The sequence below is a fragment of the Osmia lignaria genome, chromosome 7 (genome assembly GCF_051020975.1).
Source record: "Osmia lignaria lignaria isolate PbOS001 chromosome 7, iyOsmLign1, whole genome shotgun sequence".
Lineage (NCBI taxonomy): Eukaryota > Metazoa > Arthropoda > Insecta > Hymenoptera > Megachilidae > Osmia > Osmia lignaria.
The window spans coordinates 823,590-836,500 of record NC_135038.1 but is presented as its reverse complement, the minus strand read 5'-3'; positions in this window follow the sequence as shown (position 1 = coordinate 836,500).

Here is a 12,911-nt window from a genome sequence, read left to right as displayed (position 1 = left end):
GGTATAATGTCATAAACAGATTCATTCCCACAGATCAGTGTACATTAAATAGGAATATCATTAGTAGTATATCTACATTACATATGTAATGTACAATTAATAATAATATCATTATTACCAATTCTACATTAGATATAATGTAATATCCTGATTATTACCCAGAGATCAATGTACCATTAATAACAATATCATTAGCACAATATCTACATTCGATATAATGTAATATACTGATTCATTCGCACAAATCAATATACCTTTAGTAACCATATCATTAGTACTATATCTACATTCGATATAATGTAATATACTGATCCATTCCCACAGATCAATGCACATTTAATAACAATATCATCATTACTATATCTACATTAGATATAATTTCATATGCAGATTCATTCCCACTGATCAATGTACATTTAATAACAACATCATTAGTAGTATATCTACATTACGTACGTAATGTACAATTAATAATAATATTATTATCACCATATCTACATTAGATATAATGTAATATACTGATTGAACCCCAAAGATCAATGTACATTTAATAACAATATCATTAGTACTAAATCTACATTCGATATAATGTAATATACTGATTCATTCCCATAGATCAATATATTTAATAACCATATCAGTAGTACTATATCTACATTCGATATAATGTAATATACTGATTCATTCCCACAAATCAATATACCTTTAATAACCATATCATTAGTACTATATCTACATTCGATATAATGTAATATACTGATTCACTCCCACAGATCAATATATTTAATAACCATATCAGTAGTACTATATCTACATTCGATATAATGTAATATACTGATTCATTCCCACAGATATGTACATATAGTAACCATATCATTAGTACCATACCTACATTCGATATAATGTAATATACTGATGGATTCCCACAGATCAATGCACCTTTCATAACAATATCATTAGCACTATATCTACATTCGATATAATGTAATATTCTGATTCAGTCCCACTGATCAATGTACATTTAATAACAACATCATTAGTAGTATATCTACATTACATACGTAATGTACAATTAATAACAATATTATTATCACCATATCTACATTAGATATAATGTAATATACTGATTGATCCCCAAAGATCAATGTACATTTAATGACAATATCATTAGTACTATATCTACATCCGATATAACGTAATATACTGATTCATTCCCACAGATCAATATACCTTTAATATCCATATCATTAGTACCATAACTACATTCGATATAACGTAATATACAGATTCATTCCCACAGATATGTACATATAATAACCATATCATTAGTACCATACCTACATTCGATATAATGTAATATACTGATTGATCTCCACAGATCAATGTACATTTAATTACAATATCATTAGTACTAAATCTACATTCGATATAATGTAACATACTGATTCATTCCCACAGATCAATATATTTAATAACCATATCAGTAGTACTATATCTACATTCGATATAATGTAATGTACTGATTCATTCCCACAGACCAATGCACCTTTAATAACAATATCATTAGCACTATATCCACATTCGATATAACGTAATATACTGATTCATTCCCACAGATATGTACATATAATAACCATATCATTAGTACCACACCTACATTCGATATAATGTAATATACTGATGGATTCCCACAGATCAATGCACCTATCATAACAAAATCATTAGCACCATATCTACATTCGACATAATGTAATATACTGATTCATTCCCACTGATCAATGTACATTTAATAACAACATCATTAGTACTATATCTACATTCGATATAATGTAATATACTGGTTCATTCCCACAGATCAATGTGCCTTTAATAACAATATCATTAGCACTATATCTACATTCGATATAATGTAATATACTGATTCATTCCCACAGATCAATGTACATTTAATGACAATATCATTATTACTATATCTACATTAGATATAATTTCATATACAGATTCATTCCCACTGATCAATGTACATTTAATAACCACATCATTAGTAGTATATCCACATTACATACGTAATGTACAATTAATAACAATATTATTATCACCATATCTACATTAGATGTAATGTAATATACTGATTGATCCCCACAGATCAATGTACATTTAATAACAATATCATTATTAGCATTTCTACATTAGATATAATGTAATATACTGATTCATTCCCACAGATCAATGTACATTTAATAACCATATCATTAGTACCATATCTACATTCGATATAATGTAATATACTGATTCATTCCCTCAGATCAATGTACATTTAATAACAATATCATTATTACTATATCTACATTAGATATATTGTAATATACTGGTTGATCCCCAAAGATCAATGTACATTTAATGACAACATCATTAGTACTATATCTACATTCGATATAATGTAATATACTGGTTCATTCCCACAGATCAATGTGCCTTTAATAACAATATCATTAGCACTATATCTACATTCGATATAATGTAATATACTGATTCATTCCCACAGATCAATGTACATTTAATGACAATATCATTATTACTATATCTACATTAGATATAATTTCATATACAGATTCATTCCCACTGATCAATGTACATTTAATAACCACATCATTAGTAGTATATCTACATTACATACGTAATGTACAATTAATAACAATATTATTATCACCATATCTACATTAGATGTAATGTAATATACTGATTGATCCCCAAAGATCAATGTACATTTAATTACAATATCATTAGTACTAAATCCACATTCGATATAATGTAATATACTGATTCATTCCCACAGATCAATATATTTAATAACCATATCAGTAGTACTATATCTACATTCGATATAATGTAATATACTAATGGATTCCCACAGATCAATGCACCGTTCATAACAATATCATTAGCACTATATCTACATTAGGTATACTGTCATATACAGATTCATTCCCACAGATCAATGTACATTTAATAGCAATATCATTAGTAGCATATCTACATTACATACGTAATGTACAATTAACAACAATATTATTATCACCATATCTACGTTAGACATAATGTAATATACTGATTGACCCCAAAGATCAATGTACATTTAATTACAATATCATAAGTACTAAATCTACATTCGATATAATGTAATAAACTGATTCATTCCCACAGATCAATGTGCCTTTAATAACAATATCATTAGCACTATATCTACATTCGATATAATGTAATACACTGATTCATTCCCACAGATCAATGTACATTTCATAACCATATTATTAGTACCATATCTACAATAGATATGTAATGTACATTTAATTACAATATCATTATTACTATATCTACATTAGGTATACTGTCATATACAGATTCATTCCCACAGATCAATGTACATTTAACAGCAATATCATTAGTAGTATATCTACATTACATATGTAATGTACAATTAATAACAATATCATTATTACCATATCTACATTAGATATAATGTAATATACTGATTGATCCCCAGAGATCAATGTACATTTAATGACAATATCATTAGTACTATATCTACATCCGATATAACGTAATATACTGATTCATTCCCACAGATCAATATACCTTTCATATCCATATCATTAGTACTATAACTACATTCGATATAATGTAATATACTGATTCATTCCCACAGACCAATGCACCTTTAATAACAATATCATTAGCACTATATCTACATTCGATATAATGTAATATAATGATTCATTCCCACAGATCAATGTACATTTAATAACCATATCATTAGTACCATATCTACATTAGATATGTAATGTACATTTAATAACAATATCATTATTACTATATCTACATTAGGTATAATGTCATAAACAGATTCATTCCCACAGATCAGTGTACATTAAATAGGAATATCATTAGTAGTATATCTACATTACATATGTAATGTACAATTAATAATAATATCATTATTACCAATTCTACATTAGATATAATGTAATATCCTGATTATTACCCAGAGATCAATGTACCATTAATAACAATATCATTAGCACAATATCTACATTCGATATAATGTAATATACTGATTCATTCGCACAAATCAATATACCTTTAGTAACCATATCATTAGTACTATATCTACATTCGATATAATGTAATATACTGATCCATTCCCACAGATCAATGCACATTTAATAACAATATCATCATTACTATATCTACATTAGATATAATTTCATATGCAGATTCATTCCCACTGATCAATGTACATTTAATAACAACATCATTAGTAGTATATCTACATTACGTACGTAATGTACAATTAATAATAATATTATTATCACCATATCTACATTAGATATAATGTAATATACTGATTGAACCCCAAAGATCAATGTACATTTAATAACAATATCATTAGTACTAAATCTACATTCGATATAATGTAATATACTGATTCATTCCCATAGATCAATATATTTAATAACCATATCAGTAGTACTATATCTACATTCGATATAATGTAATATACTGATTCATTCCCACAAATCAATATACCTTTAATAACCATATCATTAGTACTATATCTACATTCGATATAATGTAATATACTGATTCACTCCCACAGATCAATATATTTAATAACCATATCAGTAGTACTATATCTACATTCGATATAATGTAATATACTGATTCATTCCCACAGATATGTACATATAGTAACCATATCATTAGTACCATACCTACATTCGATATAATGTAATATACTGATGGATTCCCACAGATCAATGCACCTTTCATAACAATATCATTAGCACTATATCTACATTCGATATAATGTAATATTCTGATTCAGTCCCACTGATCAATGTACATTTAATAACAACATCATTAGTAGTATATCTACATTACATACGTAATGTACAATTAATAACAATATTATTATCACCATATCTACATTAGATATAATGTAATATACTGATTGATCCCCAAAGATCAATGTACATTTAATGACAATATCATTAGTACTATATCTACATCCGATATAACGTAATATACTGATTCATTCCCACAGATCAATATACCTTTAATATCCATATCATTAGTACCATAACTACATTCGATATAATGTAATATACTGATTCATTCCCACAGATCAATATATTTAATAACCATATCAGTAGTACTATATCTACATTTGATATAATGTAATATACTGATTCATTCCCACAGAGCAATGCACCTTTGATAACAATATCATTAGCACTATATCTACATTCGATATAATGTAATATACTGATACATTCCCACAGACCAATGCACCTTTAATAACAATATCATTAGCACTATTTCTACATTCGATATAACGTAATATACAGATTCATTCCCACAGATATGTACATATAATAACCATATCATTAGTACCATACCTACATCCGATATAATGTAATATACTGATTGATCCCCACAGATCAATGTACATTTAATTACAATATCATTAGTACTAAATCTACATTCGATATAATGTAATATACTGATTCATTCCCACAGATCAATATATTTAATAACCATATCAGTAGTACTATATCTACATTCGATATAATGTAATATACTGATTCATTCCCACAGATCAATATACCTTTAATAACCATATCATTAGTACTATATCTACATTCGATATAATGTAATGTACTGATTCATTCCCACAGACCAATGCACCTTTAATAACAATATCATTAGCACTATATCTACATTCGATATAACGTAATATACTGATTCATTCCCGCAGATATGTACATATAATAACCATATCATTAGTACCACACCTACATTCGATATAATGTAATATACTGATGGATTCCCACAGATCAATGCACCTATCATAACAAAATCATTAGCACCATATCTACATTCGATATAATGTAATATACTGATTCATTCCCACTGATCAATGTACATTTAATAACAACATCATTAGTAGTATATCTACATTACATACGTAATGTACAATTAATAACAATATTATTATCACCATATCTACATTACATATAATGTAATATACTGATTGATCCCCAAAGATCAATGTACATTTAATAACAATATCATTAGTACTAAATCTACATTCGATATAATGTAATATACTGATTCATTCCCACAGATCAATATATTTAATAACCATATCAGTAGTACTATATCTACATTCGATATAATGTAATATACTGATTCATTCCCACAGATCAATATATTTAATACCCATATCAGTAGTACTATACCTACATTCGATATAATCTAATATACTGATTCATGCCCACAGATCAATGTACGTTTAATAACAATATCATTAGCACTATATCTACATTCGATATAATGTAGTATACAGATTCCTTCCCACAGATCAATGTGCCTTTAATAACAATGTCATTAGCACTATATCTACATTCGATATAATGTAATATACTGATTCATTCCCACAGAGCAATGCACCTTTAATAACAATATCATTAGCACTATATCTACATTCGATATAATGTAATATACTGATACATTCCCACAGACCAATGCACCTTTAATAACAATATCATTAGCACTATTTCTACATTCGATATAACGTAATATACAGATTCATTCCCACAGATATGTACATATAATAACCATATCATTAGTACCATACCTACATCCGATATAATGTAATATACTGATTGATCCCCACAGATCAATGTACATTTAATTACAATATCATTAGTACTAAATCTACATTCGATATAATGTAATATACTGATTCATTCCCACAGATCAATATATTTAATAACCATATCAGTAGTACTATATCTACATTCGATATAATGTAATATACTGATTCGTTCCCACAGAGCAATGCACCTTTAATAACAATATCATTAGCACTATATCTACATTCGATATAATGTAATATACTGATTCATTCCCACAGATATGTACATATAATAACCATATCATTAGTACCATACCTACATTCGATATAATGTAATATACTGATGGATTCCCATAGATCAATGCACCTTTCATATCAATATCATTAGCACTATATCTACATTCGATATAATGTAATATACTGATTCATTCCCACTGATCAATGTACATTTAATAACAACATCATTAGTAGTATATCTACATTACATACGTAATGTACAATTAATAACAATATTATTATCACCATATCTACATTAGATATAATGTAATATACTGATTGATCCCCAAAGATCAATGTACATTTAATGACAATATCATTAGTACTATATCTACATCCGATATAACGTAATATACTGATTCATTCCCACAGATCAATATACCTTTAATATCCATATCATTAGTACTATAACTACATTCGATATAATGTAATATACTGATTCATTCCCACAGACCAATGCACCTTTAATAACAATATCATTAGCACTATATCTACATCCGATATAATGTAATATAATGATTCATTCCCACAGATCAATGTACATTTAATAACCATATCATTAGTACCATATCTACATTAGATATGTAATGTACATTTAATAACAATATCATTATTACTATATCTACATTAGGTATAATGTCATATACAGATTCATTCCCACAGATCAGTGTACATTAAATAGGAATATCATTAGTAGTATATCTACATTACATATGTAATGTACAATTAATAACAATATCATTATTGCCATATCTACATTAGATATAATGTAATATACTGATTGATCCCCACAGATCAATGTACATTTAATTACAATATCATTAGTACTAAATCTACATTCGATATAATGTAATATACTGATTCATTCCCACAGATCAATATATTTAATAACCATATCAGTAGTACTATATCTACATTCGATATAATGTAATATACTAATGGATTCCCACAGATCAATGCACCGTTCATAACAATATCATTAGCACTATATCTACATTAGGTATACTGTCATATACAGATTCATTCCCACAGATCAATGTACATTTAATAGCAATATCATTAGTAGCATATCTACATTACATACGTAATGTACAATTAACAACAATATTATTATCACCATATCTACGTTAGACATAATGTAATATACTGATTGACCCCAAAGATCAATGTACATTTAATTACAATATCATAAGTACTAAATCTACATTCGATATAATGTAATATACTGATTCATTCCCACAGATCAATGTGCCTTTAATAACAATATCATTAGCACTATATCTACACTCGATATAATGTAATATACTGATTCATTCCCACAGATCAATGTACCTGTAATAACAATATCATTAGGACTATATCTACATTCGATATAATGTAGTATACAGATTCCTTCCCACAGATCAATGTGCCTATAATAACAATATCATTAGCACTATATCTACATTCGATATAATGTAATACACTGATTCATTCCCACAGATCAATGTACATTTCATAACCATATTATTAGTACCATATCTACAATAGATATGTAATGTACATTTAATTACAATATCATTATTACTATATCTACATTAGGTATACTGTCATATACAGATTCATTCCCACAGATCAATGTACATTTAACAGCAATATCATTAGTAGTATATCTACATTACATATGTAATGTACAATTAATAACAATATCATTATTACCATATCTACATCCGATATAACGTAATATACTGATTCATTCCCACAGATCAATATACCTTTCATATCCATATCATTAGTACTATAACTACATTCGATATAATGTAATATACTGATTCATTCCCACAGACCAATGCACCTTTAATAACAATATCATTAGCACTATATCTACATTCGATATAATGTAATATACTGATTCATTCCCACAGATCAATATATTTAATAACCATATCAGTAGTACTATGTCTACATTCGATATAATGTAATATACTGATTCATTCCCACAGAGCAATGCACCTTTAATAACAATATCATTAGCACTATATCTACATTCGATATAATGTAATATACTGATTCATTCCCACAGACCAATGCACCTTTAATAACAATATCATTAGCACTATATCTACATTCGATATAACGTAATATACAGATTCATTCCCACAGATATGTACATATAATAACCATATCATTAGTACCATACCTACATTCGATATAATGTAATATACTGATTGATTCCCACAGATCAATGTACATTTAATTACAATATCATTAGTACTAAATCTACATTCGATATAATGTAATATACTGATTCATTCCCACAGATCAATATATTTAATAACCATATCAGTAGTACTATGTCTACATTCGATATAATGTAATGTACTGATTCATTCCCACAGACCAATGCACCTTTAATAACAATATCATTAGCACTATATCTACATTCGATATAACGTAATATACTGATTCATTCCCACAGATATGTACATATAATAACCATATCATTAGTACCACACCTACATTCGATATAATGTAATATACTGATGGATTCCCACAGATCAATGCACCTATCATAACAAAATCATTAGCACCATATCTACATTCGATATAATGTAATATACTGATTCATTCCCACTGATCAATGTACATTTAATAACAACATCATTAGTAGTATATCAACATTACATACGTAATGTACAATTAATAACAATATTATTATCACCATATCTACATTAGATATAATGTAATATACTGATTGATCCCCAAAGATCGATGTACATTTAATAACAATATCATTATTAGCATTTCTACATTAGATATAATGTAATATACTGATTCATTCCCACAGATCAATGTACATTTAATAACCATATCATTAGTACCATATCTACATTCGATATAATGTAATATACTGATTCATTCCCACAGATCAATATATTTAATACCCATATCAGTAGTACTATATCTACATTCGATATAATCTAATATACTGATTCATTCCCACAGATCAATGTACGTTTAATAACAATATCATTAGCACTATATCTACATTCGATATAATGTATTATACAGATTCCTTCCCACAGATCAATGTGCCTTTATTAACAATGTCATTAGCACTATATCTACATTCGATATAATGTAATATACTGATTCATTCCCACAGATCAATGTACATTTTATAACCATATCCTTAGTACCATATCTACAATAGATAAGTAATGTACATTTAATAACAATATCATTATTACTATATCTACATTAGGTATACTGTCATATACAGATTCATTCCCACAGGTCAATGTACATTTAATAACAATATCATTATTAGCATTTCTACATTAGATATAATGTAATATACTGATTCATTCCCACATATCAATGTACATTTAATAACCATATCATTAGTACCATATCTACATTCGATATAATGTAATATACTGATTCATTCCCTCAGATCAATGTACATTTGATAACAATATCATTATTACTATATCTACATTAGATATATTGTAATATACTGGTTGATCCCCAAAGATCAATGTACATTTAATGACAACATCATTAGTACTATATCTACATTCGATATAATGTAATATACTGGTTCATTCCCACAGATCAATGTGCCTTTAATAACAATATCATTAGCACTATATCTACATTCGATATAATGTAATATACTGATTCATTCCCACAGATCAATGTGCCTTTAATGACAATATAATTAGCACTATATCTACACTCGATATAATGTAATATACTGATTCATTCCCACAGATCAATGTACCTTTAATAACAATATCATTAGCACTATATCTACATTCGATATAATGTAATATAATGATTCATTCCCACAGATCAATGTACATTTAATAACCATATCATTAGTACCATATCTACATTAGATATGTAATGTACATTTAATAACAATATCATTATTACTATATCTACATTTGGTATAATGTCATATACAGATTCATTCCCACAGATCAGTGTACATTAAATAGGAATATCATTAGTAGTATATCTACATTACATATGTAATGTACAATTAATAATAATATCATTATTACCAATTCTACATAAGATATAATGTAATATCCTGATTATTACCCAGAGATCAATGTACCATTAATAACAATATCATTAGCACAATATCTACATTCGATATAATGTAATATACTGATTCATTCGCACAGATCAATATACCTTTAGTAACCATATCATTAGTACTATATCTAAATTCGATATAATGTAATATACTGATTCATTCCCACAGATCAATGTACATTTAATAACCATATCATTAGTACCACATCTACATTAGATATGTAATGTACATTTAATAACAATATCATTATTACTATATCTACATTAGGTATAATGTCATATACAGATTCATTCCCAAAAATCAATGTACATTTAATAACAATATCATTAGTACTAAATCTACATTCGATATAATGTAATATACTGATTCATTCCCACAGATCAATATATTTAATAACCATATCAGTAGTACTATATCTACATTCGATATAATGTAATATACTGATTCATTCCCACAGATCAATATACCTTTAATAACCATATCATTAGTACTATATCTACATTCGATATAATGTAATGTACTGATTCATTCCCACAGACCAATGCACCTTTAATAACAATATCATTAGCACTATATCTACATTCGATATAACGTAATATACTGATTCATTCCCGCAGATATGTACATATAATAACCATATCATTAGTACCACACCTACATTCGATATAATGTAATATACTGATGGATTCCCACAGATCAATGCACCTATCATAACAAAATCATTAGCACCATATCTACATTCGATATAATGTAATATACTGATTCATTCCCACTGATCAATGTACATTTAATAACAACATCATTAGTAGTATATCTACATTACATACGTAATGTACAATTAATAACAATATTATTATCACCATATCTACATTACATATAATGTAATATACTGATTGATCCCCAAAGATCAATGTACATTTAATAACAATATCATTAGTACTAAATCTACATTCGATATAATGTAATATACTGATTCATTCCCACAGATCAATATATTTAATAACCATATCAGTAGTACTATATCTACATTCGATATAATGTAATATACTGATTCATTCCCACAGATCAATATATTTAATACCCATATCAGTAGTACTATACCTACATTCGATATAATCTAATATACTGATTCATGCCCACAGATCAATGTACGTTTAATAACAATATCATTAGCACTATATCTACATTCGATATAATGTAGTATACAGATTCCTTCCCACAGATCAATGTGCCTTTAATAACAATGTCATTAGCACTATATCTACATTCGATATAATGTAATATACTGATTCATTCCCACAGAGCAATGCACCTTTAATAACAATATCATTAGCACTATATCTACATTCGATATAATGTAATATACTGATACATTCCCACAGACCAATGCACCTTTAATAACAATATCATTAGCACTATTTCTACATTCGATATAACGTAATATACAGATTCATTCCCACAGATATGTACATATAATAACCATATCATTAGTACCATACCTACATCCGATATAATGTAATATACTGATTGATCCCCACAGATCAATGTACATTTAATTACAATATCATTAGTACTAAATCTACATTCGATATAATGTAATATACTGATTCATTCCCACAGATCAATATATTTAATAACCATATCAGTAGTACTATATCTACATTCGATATAATGTAATATACTGATTCGTTCCCACAGAGCAATGCACCTTTAATAACAATATCATTAGCACTATATCTACATTCGATATAATGTAATATACTGATTCATTCCCACAGATATGTACATATAATAACCATATCATTAGTACCATACCTACATTCGATATAATGTAATATACTGATG